We start from the raw sequence: 27,693 nt of genomic DNA, 5'->3' as shown, positions 1-27,693 counted from the left end.
ACTCTGCTCTTCGCCCCTTCCCTGCAGATTGCGAGCTCGTCCACCTCTAATCTCCTTATGTAGCACACCCCACAGCTCGTACCTTTTGGCAATAGAGCTGAGTCTGTCTCCAGGCACCTCCTGGAAAAACTCTTGTGAAATGAATATAACCTGCTCAGATATTACTTTTGTACTACAAACTACTTGTTTAGGATATGAATAGCATCAGATTTACTTGTCACTTTTCTGAATCATGAGACGCTCTCCGTCTTCTTCTTCTCTTTTATAGAGCGTGAGATCGACAAAGACCTTTATTTAATTTTGTCGTCTTCCTTCTCTCTACGCCTTGTTGGCAAGTTAACTCTCATGTATTGCAGCAAGACGTTATTCTGCTCAACTTTTGTTTTATTCATATACAGGCTATCTCTAAATTGAATGACATCATTGTAACAGAAACATCATGCTTTACTTGTTGTTTCCCTTGTTGTTTCAATAAGGTTACAGTTTATATTCAGGCATTCATTTCCAGCTGGCATCGTGCGCTCCATATTCTTTTGACGTTGACATCTCTTGCTTTGTCTTCCACTTTTCACCTCCTGAACCGTTTCAGAATGTTCTGAATCTCCTAATGTCCTAATTATGGTGTCCCAACAAGGGCACTGTACAACGCTGCTGATTTTATAGCACAAATGTGGCTGAACATGAACGAGAACTATTACAGGACAATATTCGTTGTTATCGAACAATGGGTTAGCAAAAAGTGGCTTATTTTGTAGGTTATTGTGCAATTTCGGCACAATAAACTCAGGGGAGTGTAAAGACTATTAAATTTAACTTAAAATTTTTTACATTCTAAGTTTCAACTATGCAGTATAAAATAAGAATTAATTCTGTTTTGTGGAATTTGGAAAAATGAGCTGTCGAGTATTGTGAAAATTTGTTATATTCAGGAGCCTATTAAAACGGAAAATGTTCAATTTCATCATATTTGCAATTAGCCAATATGTTAGGCTCATAATAAATTCTCAGAATCCCTTAAAAGTCGTATTTTTAAAGAAAAATGGCATTTGTTGTGTTTTGTTAAAACGATGTTCAATTAATCTATGATCATTTCATACATTTTAATTGCAGTTGAGTTCAGTGGGTATGGAATGAGTTAAGAAGTAATATGACAAACAGCCATTTTTAGCTTATCTTTCTTGGTGAGACATTTCTTCCGGGATTTCACTCATCTTCATTCCTCCTAATACGTTTTTTTCTCGTAATGTTTTTTTCTTAGTATACCGTTCTTATCCACTACATTTTGAACACTGCCGCAATGTTGTGTGTAACAACAATTCGTTTCGCTATCACGATGCCCGAGTTGTACATTTTACTTTTAAATAATCGTAGGTTCACTTACTTCTGACCATAGTTTGTGGCTCCTCGTTCCACTTTTATGTGAAGAACAAAAACATTCATAGCTTCGCTGATGCGGTGATGCAGCACAATATTCTTCATGTAGCCGACTAATCTGTTGGTTTATACTTGAAATTCTGTATTAAGTGAGATTACAATTTTCTTAAACATTTAAAACTTCTTCTTAATTCACTGACTCTTACGGACTTTATATTGCTGAAGTCAGAACTTGATACATGTCTCTGTGTCATTAAATTATAGCTTAATATACAACGAATGCCCAGTGATGAGCCGCAGAAGGTTATTTCAGAGGTAAGTCTCTGTCCCTCTCCCATTTTTTTATTTAAAATGATAGTATTAGCATTTAACACAAACGTCATATGGCAAATGATGATGGGTAACAGCCAAACGTGTCTGGACATTGCTACAGGCTACAAAAATGTCGCTGGATGCTGTATTTCCTTAAGTAATTGAAGGATGAGTTTAAAGATTAACGGAGACATACATAAACGTAAAATAGGAAGGACGAGGACGTAATTGCCTGTAATTGGCATTTTTTATCATTTTCATCGCAAAGTGATGATGCTTTCCAAGGAAAACTTCGAAGTTAAGGTACATTTAATTCCCGTTCACTGCATCACAGTGCCCTAACACCGCCAGCTGACCCTAAGAAACATATGAAGAATATATTTCCTAAGCTGTCAATTGTTTTTAAAAATTTTGAAGTGGATATTAATTGTAACATGAACAAAATTATCACAGTAAATCAACGTTATAAAGACATATTACATTAAGTTTGAAAGGTAAATTACATGAATTAGGATACTAAGGCATATTTTAATCACATAGGCAACTTATGTAGCACGAACGTTTGAATAATAAGTGCAACAATAAAATTTACTAAATGGAAGAAACTATTTGTCAAGGTATTTGCCTGGATTGTGCTACTGTGTAGCTGTGAAAACAGGACGTGTTGGAGACACACTTGAAGCGCTAAGATAATAATGTGGTTGTTCTCTAAGTACAGGCATCAAAATCGAATCTTACCACTCAACTCACTGGAATCTGAAATTTCGTCCTAAGAAAGAAGCTGTTAAAAGAGCTGTTTAAAGGTGCTTGTGTATCGCTACAAACGTTGGTTTACAGAGATTTCATAAAAGGAAAACGGCATTGTTACTTTGTAGGGTACATAACTACAATATATTAATACTAAATTTTTTATAGCCATTGATACCTGAAGAAACTGAACATGTTCCAGGTTTTAATGAATTCAGCGAGGTTACACTGCTTGTTATGTGCATAACAGAGCGCCGTGATGCTATTCAGCTTGCTGTCTTTCAATAAAGATACAACAGAATCATCTTTCTTGTCATAGGATTCTTAATAGTAGGCTATGAACCAAATACAGATTCAATACTTACACGAAATGCTAAAATTAATACGTTCTACCTAGATACTATGCCAATAATGAGCACATAACATAGTAAGTATATTACTAAATTACTCCCCTCGTTGAGGCACTTTATTTGAATTCTACGTAAGTGGTACACCGGCGCAGATTAGCGCGCATGTTAAATTGCCGGTTTATTGGATAAGGAGAGGAGCTCTGTCTCCTGATAAAAACCGACAGGCGATTAACGACCTGCGCCGGTATGCCGGCAATTCTTGATGTGGTTTTTAGGCAGTTTTCCACATCAGACTACGTGAACACCAAAACGGTATCCAAGTTCCACCTCACTTACACGATACGCAAACATTTAGAAAACGTTTTCACGCTTTTGCTTCATATAACATTAGAAGCAGACGGATTTGGGTGGAGTGGAGCCATCTGTGAGTCTACCACTAGCAATATCAAATCCGAAATAACTTGCCAACCTCGTAGAAACACGTGGTAAGTCCAGAATGAAAAAAGACATAAGTTCTACAATGTCATCCACGACAGGCGAAGACAATAAATTGTATGTGCGATCAGAAACTTATCACACCTCAGAAAGAGCGTTCTTGATGCATGTGCTCGCATTCCAGTTATTTTGTTGGTGGAACTCCAAATGAAATGGGTGAAGCAGGTAACAACAGCATTATAGCTTGCTTGACAACCGATGCCAACAGCCTCAGCCTTCAGTTGCTATTGCCAGTATTTGCCTTATTATCTGGAGACTAGAAATGTACTCTGAAGGAATCAGCATGAGTTTCGAAAAAGACGATCGTGTGAAACCCAGCACGCGCTATTCATCCACGAGACTCAGAGGGCCGTAGACACGAGTTCCCAGGTAGATGCCGTGTTTCTTGACTTGCGCAAGGCGTTTGATACAGTTCCCCACAAACGTTTGATGAACAAAGTAAGAGCATATGGACTATCAGACCAACTGTGTGATTGGATTGAAGAGTTCCTAGATAACAGAACTCAGCACGTCATTCTCAATGGAGAGAAGTCCTCCGAAGTAAGAGTGTGCCGCAGGGGATTGTAGTAGGACCGTTGCTATTTAACATATATATAAATGACCTTGTGGATAACATCGGAAGTTCACTGAGGCATTTTGCTGTAGTATATCGAGAGGTTGTAACAATGGAAAATTGTACTGAAATGCAGGAGGATCTTCAACGAATTGACGCATGGTACTGGGAATTGCAATTGAATCTCAATGTAGACAAGTGTAATGTGCTGCAAATACATAGAAAGAAAGATGCTTTATCATTTAGCTACAACATAGCACCTCAGCACCCGGAAGCAGATAATTCCATAAATTATCTGGGAGTAGGCATTAGGAGTGATTTAAAATGGAATGACGATATAAAATTAATTGTCGGTAAAGCAGATGCCAGACTGAGATTCATTAGAAGAATCGTTAGGAAATGCAGTTAAAAAACAAAGGAAGTAGGTTACAGTACACTTGTTCGTCCGCCGCTTGAATACTGCTCACCGGTGTGGGATCCGTTCCAGATAGGGTTGATAGAAGAGATAGAGAAGATCCAACGGAGAGCAGCGCGCTTCGTTACAGGATCCTTTAGTAATCGCCAAAGCGTTACGGAGATGGCAGATAAACTCCAGTGGAACACTCCGCAAGAGAGACCTCAGCAGTGCGGTACGGGCTTTTGTTGAAGTTTCGAGAACACACCTTCACCGAGGAGTCAAGCAGTATATTGCTCCCTCCCACGTATATCTCGCGAAGACACCATGAGGATATAATCGGAGATTAGAGCCCACACAGAGGCTTACCGACTATCTTTCTTTCCACAAACAATACGAGACTGGAATAGAAGGGAGAACCGATAGAGGTACTGAAGGTACCCTCCGTCACATACCGTCAGGTGGCTTACGGAGTAGGGATGTAGATGTAGATGTAGTAGATGTAGATTTAGAAAATGCTGCTTAGCTCGAGAATGCGTGAAGCTATGCTCCTATGAAAGACAGCATTGTTATTTTCAAGTAATTCTCTATATCTCTCGCATGTTATACGACTCCCATTCCATTAGAAAACTAAGAATTACATTCGAGACGCACGCTTGAGAAGTGTCGATCAATTTGGTAATATGGTATCAAATTTTTCCTCCTCTCCCATTCTACACTACTTGACAATGAACTTCCGATTACTCGCCAGCTTTTCAGTTTTGTTGTGGAAGGGTAGTTCCATTCTTATACATCACGGTGTAAATTAAATTACTTCTTTGCTTCTCAAGAGCTGTAAGTGAAGATTATATAGGAAAACGACTCCTGTTCTCAAAACACCTTGATCTTCTGCAGAGTGGCAGCTAACATTCATTACCGCATTGCATAAGTTAGTTCACAGCTTGGTCCCTTGCGCTACATACGCTTTTAACAAACTCTGTTATTGCCTCACAGATACACACGGACGGAAAAAATATCAACACCAATAAGTAATTAACATAGGGCAATGAAACGTCGGGAGTATTTTTGTCTAGGTAACATGTTTTAATGATTAACACTACAGTATGACAGGTTCTTGTAAGCGGGAGGTAAGTCATTGTAAAAGTGAAATTCTGGTACATAAATAACCACCAGAAAATTGAATGCAGGCACGCAAACGTGTATGGATTGCGTTGTAAAGTGCCGGATGGCCGTTTGTGGGAGAGAGTTCCATGCCTGTGGCATTTGGTCGGTCAATACAGGCACTGTTAATGCTGTATATGGATGACGCTGCAGTCGTCGTCCGAAGGTGTCCCATATGCGTTCGTTTAGTGACAATCTAGTGATCAAGAAGGCCAAGGCAACATATTGACTCTCTGAAGAGAATGTTGGGTTATAACAGGGGTATGTGGGCAAGCATTGTCCTGTTGGGAAATACCCCATTGAATGCTGTTCGTGAATCGCAGCATGACAGGTCGAATCATCAGACTGACGTGCAAATTTGCAGTCCGGGTGCGTTGGATACCCATCAGAGTGCTCCTGCTGTTATACGAATTCGGACTCGAGACGATAACTCCAGGTGTAGGTCCATGCGTCCTTCAAGCCGACAGGTTGCTGGCAGGCCTTTAAAGGGACTCCTTCTAACCAACGTAAGTCTGTTTCTGGCACACGGACAAAACTAGCTTTCATCATAAAACACAACAGAACTCCTCTACACTCCAGCGAGCTCTCGCTTGACACTGCTGAAGTCGCAAATGGCAATGGTATGGGGTCAGTGGATTGCTCACTATAGGACGGCAGTCTCGGAGCTCCCCTTAAAGTAACCGATCTGTAACAGTACACTGTGTCGCTGTGGTGCTAACTGTTTTTCAGAATGCTGTTCCAGATGCAGTGCGATGCGCCAGAGCTATACGCCGAACACGATGCTGTTCCCTCTCGCTAGTGCCACGTGGTGGTCCGAAGCCCGGTCTTCTTGCGCCCGTCCATTCTCCTGAGCACCACTACCAACAGCAGTAAACATTACTACCAAGTCTTTCTACCGCATCGTAGAAAGACCATCCAATTTTAATCAGCTCTATTACGCGACATCATTCTATCTCAGTGAGGTACTGGTAGTGGCCTCTTTGTCACATTAAATGTGTGATTGACTAACATCAGTTCACCACGTACTACTTCAAAGGCAACCAACACTCACGATCATTGCAGCGTGTATCTGAAGCAGAGCTGATTTTCACTCTGAATTTTCTTGAAATTTGAATAGACATCATCTTTCAGATGTAGACACACGCCTACCAACTTTCGTTTATGCCGCATACTCCTTCGCGGTTGTGCGATTTCTTTTATTTGTCAGTGCATTTAATAGAAAAACAACAGATAACAAGTGTCGTCCTGAAAAGCGACCTTATCGAAAAACTTGTACATCGTCAGGAATGTGTAGCTTTTCTGTGTGCACGCCTCCGAACGTCACCCTATGTTGCAGAAAGCACCATGTAACTGGCCGGCAATCCGACCACACGCATATCGACGCACGCTCCAATTCAAATGCGTCTAACTGCTTGTACTCATCCACTCGGGCGCTGCGCGGATTGATCCTAATTAATGATTCCGGAAACGAGCTCGCTTCCAGCACTCCAGCCTGTGCCACGGCCCTTTTGTGCCCTACGGATCGGCGGCGCCCGCCGCTGCACTTGTGCTGCGGTGACACCATTGTCTCGGCCCTTTGATCTTACACACGGCAGCATTTCGCAGACGCTTTGTTCGGGGTGCTTGTGAGTGAGCCATATCAGTACACACTTTGTTACACCATTGTAATCAATTCATACTTCGTCACATGCGAAAGAATATACAGCAAGCTTATATATGATAAATAAAGTTCATAACAATCGTAGGGAAAGGGTACAGCAAATGGATGAAAACACGGGAAAACTCGTCAGTGTACTCAAACAGCTTAGTCGAAACCAAGTCCCTGGAGTAGACGACGCTCCCTCGGAATTATTAAGATCTTTCAGAGGACTGGCCATGACAAAACTATTCCACTTCGTATGCAAAATGTATGAGACAGGCAAATTACTATCTGAGTGCAAGAAGAATGCCATCATTCCGCAAGTGCTTACATGTGAGCGTATTACTGAGGCATGTTTTCAGTTAATCATGGTTGCAAAATACTAACAGGAATTCTTTACGAGGAAATGAACCTCCCGCCTTGGGAATATCAGTTTTGGTTCTTGGGGAGTGTAGCAACACGAGGCGCACTACTGAATGCAAGACTTTACTTTGAAGATAGATTGCATAAAGGTAAACCCATATTACTGATATATGTACATTCAGGAAACACGTTTACATTATTGCCTATTGCCTGTTGCATTATGTTATAATTCAAGTAGGGACAGAATTCCGCGAACGATACGTTACATGCAGTTTGTAAGGAAACTAGACTGCAGCTGTAAGAATAGGACATGAAAGACAGACAGTAATTAAGGACTCATTTATGTTGCAAGCTTTTACCCATGTTTTCAGTCAATATCTTGAGCAAGTAGCAAAAGAAACCAGTGAGAAAAATGGCAAATTGAATTTCGTCTAGAAGATATCAGAATATTAGCTCTCACGGAGATACGAAACGGCATTGCGAGATCTGCGGAACGGAATGCATAATATCTTGAAAAGAGATCGCAAGACGCACTTCTACAATCGTAAATGAATACGAGGGTAAAGTAACATCGGCAACGGATAGAGAATTAGGTCACTAAATTACACACTAGAAGTAATACGGCATAAAGGCTTTACTACTCTGGCAGTAAAATATCTGTTGATGAACGAAGTAAAGATGATATAAAGTGCACACCCGCTGTAGCAGGATATGCTGTAAAAGAGATTTGAGTGTCAGGTAATTTATGGAAGTTTACCCTGGGACGTAGCCTTGTACCGAAGTGAAAGGAATGTAGTTAGTAGCGCACACAAGAAGAGTATGGAATGTTCAGAAATATGGTGCTACTGAAGAGTGGTGAAGTTTAGATGGATGGGTAGATCAGACTAGGAATGAAGAAGTACTGAATCGGAACGGGGAGGAAAGAAATATGTTAATTGGCCATAAAAGGGAACCGGTTGGTGTAACGCAACAGGAGGTGTCAAAGAATGGTCGATTTCATACATTGTGAAGCTGGATGATGATGGTGAAATTTTGTATTGAGATCAGGTCTTGATTACATTAAGTCGTTCCAAATGGATGTAGGCTGTTAGGGAAAGATGAGAGGTCTTCCACAGGATAGGCAAGGATGAAAACCTTTGGCCTGAAAACCCCCACAACATCATGAACATTAGAGCTTCAAGGACACCCGACATTTCAGGGAAGCGCTGAATTAGTAAAGAAAAGGCTGGATGAATATTAACAATTTTTAACCAACTGATTGCTTGCATGTAGACGAACAATACTATTGGGGCAAACGTTACTACTCGTATTATCGCTGAAACATGCAGTGTTTTGTACTCACGTTTTGTTGCCTTCTGTTACTATATTACTCTGCGGCGTTTTTAGCATCATTTCTGCTATGTGGAAGAAAGGTACCACTTGAAACATCAGTTATCAGTTTATGCCCGACATACATCTAGTGCATTTATACTGAAATACTGTTATAGATTATATATAGATCTCCATAAACTACATTTGGGGTAATTCATTTGGATACTTCTGTGCCGTTTGTAAAATACATCGCACCAGTCATTTCATTCCCATCTTAAACAAATCTTACAAATTTCTCCTAAATCTTATTTTAGTTAGAACAGAAATCATTCAGTCGTAAGTACCCAGTCTGCAATAGTTTTGCAATACACTGAAGCTCAGTGACGCATAGCAGTGTACAAGTTTCCGTTTCCATTACGTTAGTCCATACTTTACTGTACAAAAAGACGGCATTGGATTTTTTTTTAAACAAATTGCTCCTGCACTTCCTTTACCAAGGCAAGTCCTTCTCTGCGCAGCTTTAAATGTCGGCACGAATATTACTGTACTATAGAATTACCGAATCTCAGACCTTACAGATAACTCAAAAATAAACTCGAGTTAACAGAGCTAGTCCCCATATTTGACCACATTTCAACATATATGGAACCAACTCGGACGTCATCTCCATCCCAATCCCACTGTCGGTTATATGAAGAAATAGTTACGAAACTAATGGGCCACCTTGCCTCAGAAGACGATACAGGGGATTTACACCACTGGCCATTAAAGTTGTTACACCGAGAAGAACTGCAGACGATAAACGGGTATTCATTGGACAAACATATTATACTAGAACTGACATGTGATTACATTTTCACGCAATTTGGGTGCATAGATCCGGAGAAATCAGTACCCAGAACAACCACCTCCGGCCGTAATAACGGCCTTGATACGCCTGGGCATTGGGTCAAACAGAGCTTGGATGGTGTGTGCAGGTACAGCTGCCCACTCAACTTCAACACGATACCACAGTTCGTCAAGAGTAGTGACTGATGTATTGTGACGAGCCAGTTGCTAGATCACCATTGACCAGACGTTTCCAGTTGGTGAGAGATCTGGAGAAAGTGCTGGCCAGGGCAGCAGTCGAATCTTTTCAGTATCCAGAAAGGCCCGTACAGATCCTGCAACATGCGGTCGTGCATTATCGTGCTGAAACGTATGGTATCGTAGGGATCGAATGAAGGGTAGACCGTGACGTGTAACCAATATCACGCCACACCATCACGCCGGGTGATACGCCAGTATAACGATGACGAATACACGCTTCCAAGGTGCGTTCACGGCGATGTCACCAAACACGGATGCGACCATCATGATGATGTAAACAGAACCTGGATTAATCTGAAAAAATGACATTTTGCCATTCGTTCACCCAGGTTCGTCGTTGAGTACACCATCGCAGGCGCTCCTGTCTGTGATGCAACGTAGAGGGTAACCGCAGCCATGTTCTCCGACGTGATAGTCAATGCTGCTGCAAACGCCGTAGAGCTATTCGTGCAGAGGACGTTGTCTTGCAAACGTCCTCATCTGTTGACTGGGAGATCGAGGCGTGGCTGCCCAATCCGTTACAGCCATGTGGATAAGATGCCGGTCATCTCGACTGGTAGTGATACGTGGCCTTTGCGATCCAGCACGGCGTTACGTATTACTCTCCTGAACCCACCGATTCCATATTCTACTAACAGTCACTGGATCTCGACCAACGCGAGCAGAAATGTCGCGATACGATAACCCGCAATCGCGATAAGCTACAATGTGACCTTTATCAAAGCCGGAAACGTAATAGTACGCATTTCTCCCCCTTACACGAGGCATCACAACAACGTTTCACCATGCAACGGCGGTCAACTGCTGTTTGTGAATGAGAAAACGGTTTGGAACTCTCTTCATGTCAGCACGTTGTAGGTGTCGCCACTGGCGCCAACCTTGTGTGAATATCTCTGAAAAGCTAATCATTTGAATATCATAGCGTCTTCTTCCTGTCGGTTAAATTTCGCGTCTGTAGCATGTCTTCTTCGTGGTGTACCGATTTTAATGGCCAGTAGTGTATGACACGAATCCAAACGAATCAGTGATGCATCCAGACCAGAGGGGGTGCAATGCCATAATGATCAGTGGGCTCATAATACATGGAAATTTTACTCGAATTTCTTATCACTGCTGTAACACCACATTCAATCTAAACCCATGAATTCTCATTTCGTTTCTTCCTGCTCTTGTGACGGTTCAGTTTTTTGGTCAGGCAGCGTGTAATATTATTAACATATGAAATGATTTTCATATATTACTGTCATTAAGGCTAAAATCGTAGACATATGATTCGTTGTGTTCGTGGGGAGAGTGGTGACAAGACGTTATACTGGAAGTAACAAAATGTAGCTCCTTGTGACTGAATTTAGATTGACATCTGCTGCCTGAAACGCTGCATGTTAATCCACTTTCTCCGGAGTAAATCATCTTTCCTTTCAATGTCTTTAATACCCACTTCTCTTTCCTATGAGACTGGCATGCAATGTAACTTGATCTTTGCAGAGGCTCATACAATGAACATACAACTGCAATAAATGCAAACTTCTTTGGCGGTATTTGTCATCTACTTCTAATAGGCTACAGTTACGTATGATTATAGGGTTAGGAGGGGGTTGAGAAGGGTTAAGATGCAAAGATAATTTTAACCAGGTTATCAGCACAATTTTTTTATTATCTCATTCTTCTGCTAACTTACAAGTATTAAATTCTTTTGAATACGTATTTAGACACTTCATCACAACAGCATTTACTGAATTCATTAGCAAAAATAAATATCCGTGAATTTAACAATAAGTAAAACTTACAGTTAGTTGATCTGATTTACAACTATTACTTCGAAATAACATTGCGAGCAATAAACAATAAAATCCTTAACTATCTCTATAACAGTCAGAAAACAACACATTTAAAAACAAAATTTAGATCAATTCTGCCTACTAAAAGCGAAGGAGATGCTCAAACATACTTAGAAAAACATTAAAAGATTTAAATTCCAGAAAATATAAACAAGATAGTTTTGGTCAAAGGTTGTAAACAACATTCTGCTTTGACGTTACAACAACTCAAATTTTTTGTGAGACCTTAGGAACAATGTTTAACATAATGTTCTTACTAAAATAGTTTTTCTCTGTGACCGTCCTGGAACAACTATTTATAGCCGTTGGTGTCATGCTGAGGTTAGTGCACTTTGGCTCACTTCTCTCACAAGGTGCTTCTTGAAGTTAATGGCCTGGCCACATCTGCAAGAACTGCACCAGAAACAAAATCCTGAAGTGTAAGACTCCCACTAGGCCACAACAGCAAGCGATATAACCAATGAGCGGAAACACTATCTGCACTACTGTATCCATGAACACCACTGCTCTACTGCTCCACTGAATTCAGCAAATACCGCTTGCCCCCTCTGAACAAGAAATGTGAGTCTATCAAAGATAAAGTCACAAACACAAATTATCGATCCAGCGCAATCGCATAAATCAATAATAATAAGCACAATTAAACATGTAAAAATACAGTGATCCATTCACCTCGATCTGCCTCACAGGGCCCCGCAATGCTGAGAAAGCACAACAGCAGCATGTGGAACGAAACACTGTGTCATGCCAGCCTTCGCCGGCCCGCTGAGTTCCGATGATGTCAAGATGACTGCGCCAGCAGCCGACTCAATGGCCACCATCGCCATTGATTCCATGCTGCTCCACTGAGAGCTCATATCGACAAAGCAGATTGCAACCTCGATGTTGGATTAAGAAAAATTTTGGGTGCAGGAGCCCAGTGATTAGGTCAGTTCGACATTTAAATTCTTACATGATCTGAGTTCAGACCAGCGTGAGCCAGGTCGGTTTCTATCCTAAGATTATTAATCCATATTAGTACGAAAGGACCATTTGGTTGAAATATTTTTTATTATATTGATTAATATTAATTAGATTACTATTTTGACAGATTAATGTGTTGAATTTAGAATTCATTTATGTATATTTTTTCTACAAATAGTATTGATACTTTATGATTTATTTATGTTTATTTTGAATTTTCTTTTACTAGTTATTTGTGTTTTAATTGGTGTTGCTTTTTAACTTTATTAGAGCGTAAGGTTTTAGGTTATATCCAAATTCGAAAGGGTCCAAATAAAGTAGGATTTGTAGGAATTCCGCAACCCTTTAGTGATGCTATTAAGTTAATTTGTAAGGAGCAGCCAATTCCTATTATATCTAATTATTTACTTTATTATTTTTCTCCTATTTTTGATTTAATAATTTCTTTGGCTGTTTGAGTAATTGTCCCTTACTTAACTTATATATGATCTTTTTCTTATGGATTTTTGTTTTTTTTATGTTGTACTAGATTAGGTGTTTATACCGTTATAATTGCTGGTTGGTCTTCTGATTCAAATTATTCTTTATTAGGTTCTCTTCGGTCTGTTGCTCAAACAATTTCTTATGAAGTTAGTTTGGCTTTAATTCTATTGTCTTTAATTATTTTAATTTAACATGTTTGATTTTATAAATTATAAGCTTTATTGTTGATTTATTATTATTTCTTTTCCTTTAGCTTTAGCTTGTTTTGCTTCTTGTTTAGCTGAAACTAACCTTACTCCTTTTGACTTTGCCGAGGGTGAATCTGAGTTAGTTTCAGGTTTTCATATTGAATATGGTGTGGGAGGATTTACTTTAATTTTTTTGGCTGAGTACACTAGAATTGTTTTTATAAGAATATTATTAGCTTTAATTTTTTTTAGGTGGTGATTTTTATTCTTTTATATTTTCTATTAAGCTTGCTATTATATCCTTTGGCTTTATTTGAGTCCGGGGTACATTACCACGTTTTTGTTATGATAAGTTAATATACTTAGCTTCAAAAAGTTTTTTACCTTTATCTTTGAATTTTTTTATTTTCTTTGTTGGTTTAAAGATTTTATTTACCTCATTTATTTAGTGACATTTTTTAAGGAAAGTTAATAGAAGAGTTAAACTTCTAGTTTTATGTTTTCAAAACATATGCATTTCCTAAGCTAATTAACTTATTATTCCTTAATTAGTTTATCTCATGCGTTTGCAATATGTACATTAATTAAGAAGTATGTAAAGTAGATAATTGTTAATATTTGTCCTGTTACAATATAAGGTTCTTCAACAGGTCGTTTTTCATTCATGTTAATAAGCATACAACAACTACTATAATCCAGAATAAAATCTGATTAATAGGATAGAATTCAATACCTCAGAATGGTGCTTTATTATAAAATGGTAAAATTATTAAGATTCTAATTGATAAGAATAATGCAATAACAACTCCTAGCTTATTAGGAATTGATCGTAGAATTGCGTATGCAAATAAGAAATATCATTCTGGTTGAATATGGACTGGGGTTACTAAAGGGGTAGCAGGTACAAAATTATCTGGATCTCCTAGGAGGTAAGGATTAATCAAGCACAGTATGATTAATAATGATGTTATTAATACAAATGTAATAGAATCCTTGAAAGTAAAGTATGGGTGAAATTGAATTTTTTCGATATCTCTATTTAGACCTAAGAGGTTATGAGACCCTGTTTGGTGAAGAAAGAAAAAATGAATTGCTGCCATTGTAGCAATAATAAATGGTAGTATAAAATTGAATGTTAACAACCGATTTAATGTTGCGTTATCAACAGAAAATCCTCCCCAAACTCACTGAACTAAATCTGTTCCTAAATACGGAATTGCTGATAATAAATTAGTAATTGCTGTCACACCTCAAAATGATATTTGACCTCAAGGTAAAACGTATCCTATAAATGCAGTTGCTATAACTAAGAATAGAATTTCTGTACCAATTTTTCAGGTGTGTATATACACGTAAGATCCATAGTAAATTCCTCATCCTACATGCAAATAAATACAAATAAAATATATAGAAGTTCCATTTGCATGTAAGGTTCGAATAATTCAACCATTATTTACGTCTTGGCAGATGTGTACTACACTACTAAATGCTATTTCAATATTTGATGTACAGTGTATAGCTAAAAATAGTCCAGTTACGAATTGAATTACCAAACATAACCCTAGTAGGGACCCAAAATTCCATCAAAATTAAATATTTGTTGGTGCAGGTAAATCAACTAAAGAGTTATTAATGATTTTAATTAAAGGATGTCTTAATCATAAGGGTTTATTCATTAGTAAATTATCTTATTTTACGAATAGGCTCCTGGTTAATATTAGTGATTTTAACAACTGCTAATAGTGCTAAAAATTAAAAAAATATTATTATTATTGTAATAATGAATGTTGGTCTGTTATATAATTTTTCTAAAGATATTGTTATTTCTTGATAATTGATTGAATTATCAATATTTATAGTTCAATATTCTTGAAAAAGTCTATAAATATTGTTATACCTACGATGATTAATGTTGATATAATAAATATCCATAGTGTTAAGGTAATGATTATGGTAATTGATTTAGGTTGAAATATTTCGTTTGATGCAATTCTTGTAATATAAATAAATAGCGCTAATGTGTCACCAAGAAACGTTAAAAATAAAATATATGATAATCAATATCTTTCCATTATTGTTCCTGTTATTAGTCCAACTAAAAAAGTTTGTAGGATAATGAAAAGCATTATTGATATTGGGTGTCTTAATTTAATAAAATTAATATTCATTACATTTGATAGTGATATAATTATTATTTTGATCATTTTGGGGGTTACTTTATTTAAAGTATCGATTTGGGGACCGATGATGGAAGCTTTTTCACCTCTGAAGTTTTAAAAGTGGGGGCTGGACTTATTTCCGGTTTACAAGACCGGCGTTTTTTTAAACTATTAAAACTAATGTTTATATTCTCTGTCTTTACTTCTTTATTGGTTTATTTTGCTGGTGTGTATGTTTTTTCTTCTAAACATAAGCATTTATTAATGGTTCTTTTGGGATTAGAATATACTGTTCTTTCTTTATTTATATTAATTGTTGTTTTTCTTATTGAGTTTGATTATGATTATTTTTTTCCTGTTATTTTTTTGGTTTTTTCTGTTTGTGAAGGTGCTTTAGGTCTTTCTATTTTAGTTTCAACAATTCGTTCTCATGGTAATGATTTTTTAAATTCTTTTGGTTTATCCTTAAAGTATTTATTTATAACTATTTTTTGATCCCCCTTTGTTTGGTTAATAATTGTTGATGGTTGGTTCATTCTTTAATATTTCTGCATACTTTTATTTTTATAATTTTTGTTTATTTGTATGCAGATTTGAATATAACTAGATATTATTTTGGTATAGATTAATTTTCTTTTAGTTTGATTTTGCTTAGATTTTGAATTTGTTCTTTAATAATTACTGCTAGAAGTTCAGTTTATTTAAGTTCTTATCATTCTAATTTTTTGTCTTTATGGTTTTAATTTTAATGATTATGCTTTATTGTTCGTTTGCTAGATTGAGTCTTCTTTATTTTTGAATTTTTTTTAGGCTAGATTAGTTCCTACTTTACTTTTAATTTTGGGTTGAGGTTATCAACCTTAACGTTTACAGGCTGATGTTTATTTAATTCTTTATACTTTGGTTGCTAGATTACCTTTGTGATTGGTTTTATTTAAGGTTTATGAATTTTCCAATACTTTATATTTTCCTTTATTAGTTGATTTTGGTTCTAATTATTTTATATTTTATTTATTTATAATTCTTGCTTTTTTAGTTGAGATGCTAATATTTTTGGTTCATTTGTGGCTTCCTAAGGCTCATGTTGAGGCCCCTATCTCAGGTAGAATGATTCTTGATGGTGTTTTTTTAAAGTTAGGTGGTTATGGTATTTTTCGTGTTACAAAGGTTATTTCTTTACTGGGTTTAAAGTTGAATTATTTTTGATTATCTTTAGGTTTATCTGGTGGGATTATTGTTAGATTTATTGTTTTCGTCAGGATGATTTAAAGTCTTTAATTGCATATTCTTCTGTTGCTCATATAAGAATGGTTATTGGAGGATTGATAACTATGAATTGGTGGAGTTGTATAGGTTATCTTTCTTTAATGGTTGGTCATGGTTTATGTTCTTCTGGGTTATTTTGAGGATCTAATATTATTTATGAACGTTTAGGTAGACAAACATTATTAATTACCAAGGGTATAATTAATTTTATACCAAGATGGCTTTATGGTGATTCCTTTTAAGATCGTCAAATATAGCTGCTCCTCCTTCACTAAATTTGGTGGGTGAATTTAGATTATTAAATAGAATTATGTCTTGATCTTCTTTTAGATTTTTTGCTTTAATTTTTTTGTCTTTTCTAGAGCTGTTTATACTTTTTATATGTATTCTTATTCTCAGCATGGTAATTATTATTCTGGTGTTTACACTCGTTCTCTTGGTTATTTTCGTGAATATGATCTTTTACTTTTACATTGATTGCCTTTAAATATTCTTTATTTAAAGGGCAAATCTTTTTTTGTTTAGGTTGCTTAAGTATTTTAATTAAAAATGTTGTTTAGTGGGATCAATGATATGAATTTTTTCATCTTAGGCTGTGAATTTATTTTCTATTTGTTCTTAGAGTTTTTTTCTTTATTTTTTTCTAGAACTATAACACTTATTTTGGGTATGTATTATTTAATTATTGATTATAGAGTGTTTTTTGAGTGAGAACTTTTTAATTTAAATGGTTCTGTGGTTGTTATGACTTTAATTTTGGATTGAATGTCTCTTATTTTTATGTCTTTTGTTATCTATATTTCTTCTTTGGTTATTTATTATAGAGAGGATTACATATCAGGAGAAAAGAATATAAATCGTTTTATTATTATTGTTTTAATATTTATTCTTTCTATTGGTTTTTTAATTATCAGTCCTAATTTGATTAGAATTTTATTAGCATGGGATGGTTTGGGTTTAGTTTCTTATTGTTTAGTTATTTACTACCAAAATGTAAAATCTTATACTGCATATATATTAACTGCACTTTCTAAACGTATTGGTGATGTTGCTATTTTAATTTCTATTGCTTGAATATTGAATTATGGTGGTTGAAATTATATTTATTATTATGATTTTATTTCTAATTCTTTTGAAATAAAGCTTATTACTATATTAATTGTTTTAGCAGCTATAACTAAAAGAGCTCAAATTCCCTTATCTTCTTGTCTTCCTGCTGCTATGGCTGCTCCTACTCCTGTTTCTGCTTTAGTTCATTCTTCTATTCTTGTTACAGCTGGAGTTTATTTATTAATTCGTTTCAGACCTATATTAGATACTTGTAATTGTGGTTGATTTTGACTTTTAATTGGTTGTATAACTATATTTATGCCTGGGTTGGGAGCTAATTTTGAATTTGATTTGAAGAAGATTATTGCTCTTTCCACTATAAGACAACTTGGTTAAATAATAAGAATTTTGGCTATAGGTTATCCAAAACTTGCATTTTTTCATTTATTAGCTCATGCTTTATTTAAGGCGTTATTGTTTATGTGTGCAGGTTCAAAAATTCATAATTTAAAGGATTCTCAGGATATTCGTTTTATAGGTTTAATTGTTAATTTTATACCTTTAACTTAAGTTTGTTTTAATGTTTCTAGTTTGACTTTGTGTGGTATGCCTTTTTTAGCAAGGTTTTATTGAAAGGATTTAATTCTTGAAATGGTTTGTTTAAGATGAATTAATTGCTTTATTTTTTTTCTCTATTTCTTTTCTACTGGTTTAACTGCTTCTTATTCTTTTCATTTGATTTATTATTCAATATCTGGTGATAATAATTTTTATTCTAGATTTTCTTTTGATGATGAGGGTTATTATATTTCTTTTGGTATAATTGGTTTATTGTTTGTTGCTGTTTTTGGTGGTAGCCTTTTGTCTTGGTTAATTTTTCCTATTCCTCTTATGATTGCTTTACCTTATTATTTAAAGTTTTTAACTATTACTGTAGTTGTTTTAGGTGCTTATTTGGGTTATCTTATTTCTAATTTCATTTTTCTCAAAATTTATTTTCTTTAAGTATACTTTCTTTTGTCAGATTTGCTGGTTTATACCTTTTCTTTCAACTATGTTTATTAGATATATTCCTTTAAAATTAGGTTATTATTCATCTAAATCATTTGATTATGGTTGAGGTAAATTATTTGGTGGTCAAGGTTTATATAGACTATTTACGTTTTGAAAACATAAAACCAGAAGTTTAACTCTTCTATTAACTTTTCTTACAAAGTGTCACTAAATAAATGAGATACATAAAATCTTTAAACCAACAAAGAAAATAAAATAATTCAAAGATAAAGGTAAAAACTGTTTCAAGCTAAGTATATTAACTTATCATAACGAAAACGTGGTAATGTACCCCGGACTCAAATAAAGCCAAAGGATATAACAGCTAGCTTAATAAAAAATATAAAAGAATAAAAATCACCACCTAAAAAAATTAAAGCTAATAATATTCTTATAAAAACAATTCTAGTATACTCAGCCAAAAAAATTAAAGTAAACCCTCCCGCACCGTATTCAATATTAAAACCTGAAACTAACTCAGATTCACCCTCGGCAAAGTCAAAAGGAGTAAGGTTAGTTTCAGCTAAACAAGAAGCAAAACAAGCTAAAGCTAAAGGAAAAGAAATAATAATAAATCAACAATAAGGCTTATAATTTATAAAATCAAACATGTTAAATTAAAATAATTAAAGACAATAGAATTAAAGCCAAACTAACTTCATAAGAAATTGCTTGAGCAACAGACCGTAGAGAACCTAATAAAGGATAATACGAATTAGAAGGCCAACCAGCAATTATAACGGTATAAACACCTAATCTAGTACAACATAAAAAAAACAAAAATCCATAAGAAAAAGAGCATATATAAGTTAAGTAAGGGAAAATTACTCAAACAGCCAAAGAAATTATTACATTAAAAACACGAGAAAAATAATAAAGTAAATAACTAGATATAATAGGAATTGGCTCAAATAAAGTTAAAAAAGCAACGCTAATTAAAACACAAATAACTAGGAAAAGAAAATTCAAATTAAACATAAATAAATCATAAAGTATCAATACTATTTGTAGAAAAAATATACATGAATGAATTCCAAATTCAACACATTAATCTGTCAAAATAGTAATCTAATTAATATTAATCAATATCATAAATAATATTTCAACCATATGGTCCTTTCGTACTAATATGGATTAATAATCTTCGGATAGAAACTGACCTGGCTCACACCGGTCAGAAAACAGATCATGTAAGAATTTAAAGGTCAAACAGACCTAATCACTGGGCTCTTGCACGCAAAATTTTTCTTAAACCAACATCGAGGTCGCAATCAGCTTTGTCGATATGGATCAAAACAACAAACTTAAATAAATGATGAAGAGTTTATTTATTTTTCATCTCACCCCAACAAAACATCATCATTAAATATAGAAAGACAAACAAAAAACTATATAAAAGTAAAATGTTAAGATCGATAGGGTCTTCTCATCCTAAAGAAGAATTGAAGCCTTTCGACTCAAAAGTTAAATTCAAAAATTTATTAACAGGCAGTTGATTTCTCGTCAAGCCATTCATTCCAGCCACTAATTAAGAGACTAATGATTGTGCTACCTTTGCACGGTCAAAATACTGCGGCTCTTTAAAAATCCGCTCAGTGAGCAGGCCAGACCTCAAAGTATTTTCTAGAGGACATGATTTTGATAAACAGGTGGAACTCAATTTTGACTAGTTCCTTATAATAAATTTACAAGGTTAAAATTATATACAAATAAATATACTAATTCCATCATTATTACAAAACTTTTGTAATTAAATTAGTAATCTTAATAAAAAACCTAAAATATTTATAAAATAAAAAATATAACGAACTAAAATGCAATCTTAAAGATAGCTGGTTTAAAGCGAACTATTATATTTTTATTAAACAAATTATTGGCTATTAACTTCAAAGCTTATCCCTTAAAGAATAAATAAGTTAATATTTATAATTAAAAAAATAAATAAAAACAATTAACATCAGAAAATTAAATTTTTTCTTAAGAAACTTAATATCTTGGGAAACAATTAAAATCTCATTTCTATAAATAATTTAATAATACTTATGAAACATTAACTATAAATTATTTATAAATCAACCCAAATCGAGACAAGTAAAATGAATACCGAAATTTTAATTAACCATGATACAAAAGGTACAATAAATAAAATCTAGTTTTAAAAATTTTAAATAATATTTCATAAAACACTTACATTACAAATAAACTATAATTTAAAAAATCAATTCTACAAAATAAACTAAGACAAAATTCATCCAAATTATTTATATTAAATAATTAAATAAACAAAAAATAAATATAATAAAATAAATAATCAAGATATCCTGATTTGCACAGAAAAATTTTCAGTGTAAGTGAAACACTTTACTAATAAGTTATATCTTGAAACTCTTCCTAGATAGACTTTCCAGTACATTTACTATATTACGACTTATCTCATCTAAATTGAGGCTACCTTAAAATAATAAAATAGAATAATCAACAATGAGAGCGACGGGCGATATGTACACACCTCAGAGCCAATATCAGTTAAATTAAATAAATTAAATTACTATCAAATCCACCTTCATTAACAGTATTTCACCATCAAACTCGTTATAAACAAAAATCTATTGTAACCCACCTCCTCTTAAATATAAGCTGCACCTTGACCCGAAATATTTTATAATTATATCTCCGTTATCAGAGAAACTTTTTAGAGTTATAATTCTCAAGATTTATAACTCTAAAAAGTTTGTCTGATAACAGAGATATACAAACAAATAAATTAAGTAGAGTAAATTGTGTATTATCAATCATGGAATGAGATACCGCCAAATTCTTTGGGTTTAAAGACCTTAACTAATAGTACCCTGGTAAATATAGTTAACATTTAAAATAATAGTGTATCTAATCCCAGTTTATTATTTAAATTTCACAGATTCATAAAAAGAGCTACAAATAAGTTTTAATATTTCACCTTACAAATTTATATTTTAACCCTAAAAATATAAACAACTGTTTTAGCCAATAATATTCACTTGTATCAATTGTATAACCGCGGCTGCTGGCACGAATTATGCTGATACTAAATCAATTGCTAAATCCAAAATCACTTGATAATTAAATCAAATTACAGCAGAAAGCACATTTAGTTTAACAAAACTTACATATAATACAAAGAAAAAGTGAATAGACAAGCAGGAATAAAACTTTTGGAAACAAAAATAGGAAATTTGAAAATTCATAAAATTAAGAAAAAATAAAAGATTCAAATCTTTAAAGAAAAAAAAAGAAAAAACCCAAACAATAACAAAAACAAAAGAAACATGGCCACGTATGACCACAACAACTTCTCTATTGTATATAAACAAAGATTAATATGGACCATATATACCAATAAATGTATTACATTCTTTCTTATTTCATCTTTCTTTTCACGAATAATAAAGAAAGATTAAATAATATAATAAATATATTTTATACAATTATGTAGATTAATGTAATGTTATTAATATAAAATTAAGTTTATATTAAATTAACTTAAATATTTAAGAGTATAATAACCTAATTATAGATAATTATGTAATTATATTATTATAATTAATATAATTATTTATATTATTATAATATTTTATATTTAATATTATTCATTTTATTTATTGTATCCAATTATAATAATATTTAATATTAAATTATATATTATTATATATTTTATAATATAATAATCTATTTTAAGCTAAATACATAAGTAGCTATAATCCTAGGTAAATAAATGTATTAAAATAATCATTTAATAATAATAAAATAACATTATAGTAATTTAAATTTAATTAAATGTAATATATTAATATAAATTATATATATATATATATATATATATATATATATATATATATATATATATACACTCCTGGAAATTGAAATAAGAACACCGTGAATTCATTGTCCCAGGAAGGGGAAACTTTATTGACACATTCCTGGGGTCAGATACATCACATAATCACACTGACAGAACCACAGGCACATAGACACAGGCAACAGAGCATGCACAATGTCGGCACTAGTACAGTGTATATCCACCTTTTGCAGCAATGCAGGCTGCTATTCTCCCATGGAGACGATTGTAGTGTTGCTGGATGTAGTCCTGTGGAACGGCTTGCCATGCCATTTCCACCTGGCGCCTTAGTTGGACCAGCGTTCGTGCTGGACGTGCAGACCGCGTGAGACGACGCTTCATCCAGTCCCAAACATGCTCAATGGGGGACAGATCCGGAGATCTTGCTGACCAGGGTAGTTGACTTACACCTTCTAGAGCACGTTGGGTGGCACGGGATACATGCGGACGTACATTGTCCTGTTGGACAGCAAGTTCCCTTCCCAGTCTAGGAATGGCAGAACGATGGGTTCGATGACGGTTTGGATGTACCGTGCACTATTCGGTGTCCCCTCGACGATCACCAGTGGTGTAGGGCCAGTGTAGGAGATCGCTCCCCACACCATGATGCCGGGTGTTGGCCCTGTATGCCTCGGTCGTATGCAGTCCTGATTGTGGCTCTCACCTGCACGGCGCCAAACACGCATACGACCATCATTGGCACCAAGGCAGAAGCGACTCTCATCGCTGAAGACGACACGTCTCCATTCGTTCCTCCATTAACGCCTGTCGCGACACCACTGGAGGCGGGCTGCACGATGTTGGGGCGTGAGCGGAAGACGGCCTAACGGTGTGCGGGACCGTAGCCCAGCTTAATGGAGACGGTTGCGAATGGTCCTCGCCGATACCCCAGGAGCAACAGTGTCCCTAATTTGCTGGAAAGTGGCAGTGCAGTCCCCTACGGCACTGCGTAGGATCCTACGGTCTTGGCGTGCATCCGCGCATCGCTGCGGTCCGGTCCCAGGTCGACGGGCACGTGCACCTTCCGCCGATCACTGGCGACAACATCGATGTACTGTGGAGACCTCACGCCCCACGTGTTGAGCAATTCGGCGGTACGTCCACCCGGCCTCCCGCATGCCCACTATACGCCCTCGCGCAAAGTCCGTCAACTGCACATACGGTTCACGTCCACGCTGTTGCGGCATGCTACCAGTGTTAAAGACTGCGGTGGAGCTCCGTATGCCACGGCAAACTGGCTGACACTGGCGGCGGAGGTGCACAAATGCCGCGCAGCTAGCGCCATTCGACGGCCAACACCGCGGTTCCTGGTGTGTCCGCTGTGCCGTGCGTGTGATCATTGCTTGTACAGCCCTCTCGCAGTGTCCGGAGCAAGTATGGTGGGTCTGACACACCGGTGTCAATGTGTTCTTTTTTCCATTTCCAGGAGTGTATATATATATATATATATATATATATATATATATATAAATTAACTGAATCGAGATAAATTAATGAGAAATAACAAAAATAATACATAATCAAATTTTTAAAAAAAATTTAATTTATAAAATAAATATAAATGAAGTGCCTGATTGAAGGGTTACCATGATAGGGTAAATCAAGCAAATAAAAATTACCTTCATTAAAATTCACATAAAATGGTATTGAACTATCTCCTTTAGGATTAAAAACTAACATGCATCATACACCTTAATGTAAAAAGGTAAGCTAAAGAAGCTAATGGGTTCATACCCCATTTATAGAGGTACCAATTCTCTCCTTTTTAATGACCAACAACTCTACAATACTTCTCTTCCTACCGAGCGAGGTGGCGCAGTGGTTAGACACTGGACTCGCATTCGGAAGGACGACGGTTCAATCCCGCGTCCGGCCATCCTGATTTAGGTTTTCCGTGATTTCCCTAAATCACTCCAGGCAAATGCCGGGATGGTTCCTCTGAAAGGGCACGGCCGACTTCCTTCCCCATCCTTCCCTAATCCGATGAGACCGATGACCACGCTGTCTGGTCTCCTTCCCCAAACCAACCAACCAACCAACCAACCAATCTCTTCCTATCAACATAAATGATAGGAGCGATCATGTCCATTTCATCAAATTCCTGATTTGGAGTTGGAATAGGACTTTAGGTCAACTTACTTTCATTTATTCTGCTCCTAAAAAGAAATAAAAATATAATAATAAATGAGTCATCATTTAAATATTTTATTGTCCAAGCAATAGCATCGACAATACTATTATTTTCAATTTTGCTGATTCAGATAAAGTATCCAATAGGGTGAGAAACAGAATTTATTCCATCAATAATAATCAGATCTAGATTATTATTAAAGATTGACGCTGCACCTTTTCATTTCTGATTTCCGGAAGTAATAGGAGATTCGAGATGAAATAATTATTTAACAATAATAAAATGACAAAAAACTGCGCCAATAATGGTATTATCTTATTGTATTCGACTAAGAACTTTCATTTGAACAATTATCATTCTAAGAATTATTATTGGGGCAATTGTTTATGTTTTGAAAACATGAAACTAGAAGTTTAACTCTTCTATTAACTTTCCTTAAAAAATTTCACTAAATAAATGAGAGAAATAAAATCTTTAAACCAACAAAGAAAATAAAAAAATTCAAAGATAAAGGTAAAAAACTTTATCAAGCTAAGTATATTAACTTATCATAACGAAAACATGGTAATGTACCCCGGACTCAAATAAAGCCAAAGGATATAACAGCAAGCTTAATAAAAAATATAAAAGAATAAAAATCACCACCTAAAATAATTAAAGCTAATAATATTCTTATAAAAACAATTCTAGTATACTCAGCCAAAAAAATTAAAGTAAACCCTCCCGCACCATATTCAGTATTAAAACCTGAAACTAACTCAGATTCACCCTCGACTAAGTCAAAAGGAGTACAGTTAGTTTCAGCTAAACAAGAAGCAAAACAAGCTAAAGCTACAGGAAAAGAAATAATAATAAATCAACAATAAAGCTTATAATTTATAAAATCAAACATGTTAAATTAAAATAATTAAAGACAATAAAATTAAAGCCAAACTAACTTCATAAGAAATAGTTTGAGCAACTGACCAAAGATAACCTAATAAAGAATAATTTGAATTAGAAGACCAACCAGCAATTATAACGGTATAAACACCTAATCTAGTACAACACAAAAAAAAAAACAAAAATCTATAAGAAAAAGGACATATATAAGTTAAGTAAGGGAAAATGTAATAGGAATTGGCTGCTCCTTACAAATTAACTTAATAGCATCACTAAAGTGTTGTTCATCCTGTACCAGCACCATTATCTACTTTAGAAGATGTAAGAAGAAGGGTTAATGAAGGCGGTTGTAATAATAAACTTATATTATTTATTCGTGGGAATGCTATATCTAGTGCACCAATTATTAATGGTACAAGTCAATTACCAAATCCACCAATTGTAATAGGTATTACTATAAAGAAAATTATTACAAATGTGTGGGCTGTAATAATAACATTATAAATTTGGTCATCTCCAATTAGAGATCCTGGTTGACCAAGTTCAGCACGAATAAGTATTCTTATTGATGTTCCTACTATTCCTGCTCATGCTCCAAATAGGAAGTATAAAGTACCAATGTCCTTATGGTTTGTTGAGAATAATCATTTTTGTGGTAAGATGGCTGAATTTTAGGTGGTAGACTGTAAATCTACTTATGAGATGTTTTCTCTCTTACAATGTTTTAGGTCTTATATTCAATTATCTTTCTAGACTGCAATTCTAGAGGTGTGTTTATTCGTACGCAGATTTGAATGTAATTAGATATTATTTTGGTATTGATTATTTTTCTTTTAGTTTGATTTTGCTTAGTTTTTGAATTTGTTCTTTAATAATTACTGCTAGCAGTTCAGTTAATTTAAGTTCTTATTATTCTAATTTTTTTGTCTTTATGGTTTTAATTTTAGTGATTATGCTTTATTGTTCATTTGCTAGATTGAGTCTTCTTTCTTTTTATATTTTTTTTGAGACTAGATTAGTTCCTACTTTACTTTTGATTTTGGGTTGAGGTTATCAACCTGAACGTTTACAGGCTGGTGTTTATTTAATTTTTTTACTGTGGTTGCTATATTACCTTTATTATTGGTTTTATTTAAGGTTTCTTCCTCGCTGGTGCAGCTGAGAATGCGGCCCAACGACCAGCTGCAATCCGTGCATCCATCCAAATCTGCGGCCCTCGCCTTGTAATTCTCCGGCATGTGTCGGTAGCCGAGATGACTGCCCGTCGTAGTCCTGACTGGCTGCGGACCCCGCATCGGACTCAGAGAGTCGAACCAAGGACCCACCGTGGACTGGGTTGCTGGCACCCCATCTGTTACTGTGTGTAGCCTGGTGGTGTGATACGCCCATGATTGTGGTCATTTGCTTTGAAAAAAAGTAATTCCATTTTTTTATTTTAGCAGTAAGCCTTAAAACCGTATTTACTGCCATTCCTGGCGTCTGATACCTTCTGCTGTGTTTGTGGCCACTTACTTTTTAATATTTCAATACCTGTATGTTGTAAAATCAGCGAGTTCTTTAACATTCTATAGTTATTGACGTTCTTGGCGTGTAAGGCCTTCAACCGTGATCAAAGTGGCTTACTTTTTTAAACATTATCTGTATCTGTATTTTATGGTGATTTGCTAAATTGTAATGCACTGAAAACACTATTATGTACACAGTTGTTTATTCATCCATTAATAATGTGAGGTATTTTTTATTTATTGTTGGGTCTGGAATTACTGTTTTAAAAATGAATGTGTGTAACTGTAAAAGGCAACCAATAGTAACTGATTACCACCCCGTCCACAATCATAACAGAATCCTGTTTTCCCTTGATTATCAGGTTGCAGTATTGTTTTTCGACCTTTGGACTGGTAAAGACTATCTCACTTGCTTTTTTGTAAACTTACATATAATTCTACACACAGTATGCTATATAGGTAAAATTTATGAAAAGGAATTACTTTACAAAATATTTTAGCTTAGATGTTATA

Source organism: Schistocerca americana, chromosome 7 (genome assembly GCF_021461395.2).
Source record: "Schistocerca americana isolate TAMUIC-IGC-003095 chromosome 7, iqSchAmer2.1, whole genome shotgun sequence".
In the NCBI taxonomy this organism is placed as follows: Eukaryota; Metazoa; Arthropoda; class Insecta; order Orthoptera; family Acrididae; genus Schistocerca; species Schistocerca americana.
This window is presented reverse-complemented; position numbering follows the sequence as displayed.